Genomic DNA, 3,330 nt, shown 5'->3' on the forward strand with positions numbered 1-3,330 from the left:
TTGTATGTCATTTCCACAAGGCGGTGATTTTTCAGGCCCCAGAGGTGTGTTCACTTAATTAGGATTTCTGAGTCCTAAGGAGTGATTTTAAAGTAACTTATGCTCTCAGACAAGTCAGACACATTGAATTATTAACACCTAGTATTCTTACTCTAGGCATGCTAATAGCTTGTTGATCTCAATAATTCTGTCAGTTAATGTTGGAAGGGTTAAACAATTGAGAAAACAACATGCATGCTTCAGTGATGATACCAGTTTGATAGTGGCTAGTGGGTACAAGAAGGAGGTGTGATTGGTGGTGTTCTCTAGTACAGGCCTAGACAATCTCCTCCTTGCTCACTATAATCCAGTCCCGCCAAGCCCTTTCTTATTTTTCACATATGCTGAGCTCATCCCACCTTAGCACCTTTGTACTAGTTGTTTTTTTTTTCTGCCACAAACAGAAATTCTGTATCTCTGCTGGATGATTCCTCCTCATCATCCAACTTGCAGTTCAAATATTCATTCTAAAGCAGCACACATACGCCACGTCCCCAAGTTTTGTTTTTCTCATGGCATTTAGAATTTCTGAAAATACTTCATGTATTTGACTTGGTTATCTGGTGTTGTCTTTCAGCAGAATGTATACTCTATGAGAAAAATTATTTTGTGTGTAGTAACACTCTTTAAACATAGGACGAGTGTTTGAAAAAGTGGATGAATGAATGACATGGTTCATATGGAATTGAAATGGCCCAGTGGTGGAAAAGGAAAAGGACGACTGAGAAGGAGAAGACAGAGAATGGCCTATATTCCAATTTCCTAGAGGGATAGATGTATTAAATCCACAGATTTTAGAATCAGATTAGGCATAAAGCCAATTAGTCCTAAATAGCTTTTGTCATTCAAAGTGGTTGCCCTTAACTGCTTATTAATGGCAGATGACAAGACATGGACTATGCACCAAAAGGTAAATCCATATGGTACTTCATTGAGAGAGTCATGCTATGGTGAAAATGTAGTTGAACACAGGTGTGCCTAGTAATGTAATCGATTTACATCCTAGGACAATCTCATTACACTGTAAATTGGTAACAATTTGCAGACTGACATCTGCCCAAGAATAACTCTTTAGGTAGTACTGGCTTGAATATATATTTAAAAATAATCTCAGTTTTAAAAGAATAATTGAATCATGAGGTGGATTTCCTGAAGGAAAATATTTCCACAATGCGAGAGAGTACATGATAGTAATTTACTCTGTGAAACAGTTATACTTCCTATGGAAACAAATTCTTAATTGAAAGAGATGGTAAATTAGAGAGGTTGGGACAGAGAAAAAAGGTGTAGGGAGGAGGGCACGGAAGGTAATATACTTATAAAATGCACATGAGTATATTCACTTAAATAATGGAGAAACTGACTTAAGGTATAATACTTTTCGGAAGTCATACAATTAGTAATCTTGTGGCTTAAAAGATGTCTCCAAAGAATGGCTAAGGGAACTCGATCTGAAATATATTTTCTTTAAAAAAAAAATAAATAATTTCAGGCCGGGAGCGGTGGTTCAAGCCTGTAATCCCAGCACTTCGGGAGGCCGAGGTGGGCGGATCATGAGGTCAGGAGATGGAGACCATCCTGGCTAACACGTGAAACCCCGTCTCTACTAAAAATACAAAAGAAATTAGCCGAGCGTGGTGGCGGCACCTGTAGTCCCAGCTACTCGGGAGGCTGAGGCAGGAGAATGGCGTGAACCCGGGAGGTGGAGCTTGTGGTGAGCCGAGATCGCGCCGCTACACTCCAGCCTGGGCGACAGAGCGAGACTCCGTCTCAAAATAGACTCCGTCTCAAAATAATAATAATAATAATAATAATTATTATTATTATTATTATTTCAACGTTTATTTTAGGTTCGGGGGATACATGTACAAGTTTGTTACCTGGGTATATTGTGTGATGCTGAGGTTTGGGGTAGGATTGATGCGGTCATCCAGGCAGTAAGCATAGTACCCAATAGTTTCTCAAGCCTTCCCCACCCCTTCATCCTCCCTCTAGTAGTCTCCAGTATCTATTGTTGCCTCCTTTATGTTCATGAACATCCAATGCTTAGCTCCGACTTATAAGTGAAGACATGCAGTGGTTAGTGTTCTGTTCCTGCCTTAATTCACTTAACATAATAACCTCCAGCTGCATCCATGCTGCAGCCAAAGACATGATGAAATATATTTTCCATGTATGCTCCTAATACATGTATTTCCAAATGTGCTCCAATAAATTATTTTATGTGCTTTAAAAGTGTCAGACGAGACAATTTTAACTTCAATAGAAAACCAAAATGTATTAGTAGAATTATAACAAAACTGAACAGGTTATTCTTCTTTGGCCAGCTCTGACCTCTTTAAGTCACTTGACTATAGATATGGCAGAATAAGTATGTCAGGTCAGTCAGGATTGCATGATTCAATAATATCAATCATATTCCATTTCTTAGCCATGAGGTATCTTTTCATTTGAAAATTCTTCAGAGTGGCCTACTGTAGGGGAAGCAGCCTAAAAGTGAGGTTTTCTCTCCTATCCATTTTATATTTATCTGGCTTTCTGAATAGCCGTGAGAATGTTTCCAATAAGTAAATGTTCTCAGAGGTCAGAGAGCCAGTAGAGAGGAGTCAGGAGATTGGAAAACCAGCTAGATAGGGCATTTCCAAATACAAATAATAAATGGATGTGGGTACAATCAAATAGACTTTTTAAAGTCAATTTCTTTTGAGAAATAGATTATCTGTCTAGGTGAATTCCACTTTTAACATTAAAAGCCAGCTTCCAGATAGGTCTGATCCATTCATTCACTGACCACTAAATGGCACTGACGAATTACACTTTCTAATCTCCAGCATTGGCAATGATAAATCTCTTGACTCCTGGCTTTGCAAAGAGATTGGATTTGGTGGAGTAGTTGCCATCCCAACCATATTCTTAGAGATGTAAGCAATCCAACTCATTGAAATGATTGTTTCCCTTTTTTTTAGAGTGCTGATGAAACCAAACTCACCATTATGATTACAAAGAGTAGATTAAGTTATGGCCCCTGAGTGTACCAGACCCCAGTAGCAGGACAGATCCCATGTATTTGTTGGAAAAAGAAAGAAATGAATGCCTCTTGTATTAATTTGTTTGTTAATATCAGACAAATATTTTTAACTCTTTTAATGAAGCTAATAACGTAAGGCCAAATTCACTTGGCCTTCCTTTGCCATTCCTGAAGTACCTTTATTGGAAGTTTTTAGCTTTATTTCATGTCCTAGCACATGGGGGAAAAAAAAAAACCTTGGCATATATGAGGCAGAGGAATTA

The sequence above is a fragment of the Macaca fascicularis genome, chromosome 6 (genome assembly GCF_037993035.2).
Source record: "Macaca fascicularis isolate 582-1 chromosome 6, T2T-MFA8v1.1".
Taxonomy (NCBI): Eukaryota; Metazoa; Chordata; class Mammalia; order Primates; family Cercopithecidae; genus Macaca; species Macaca fascicularis.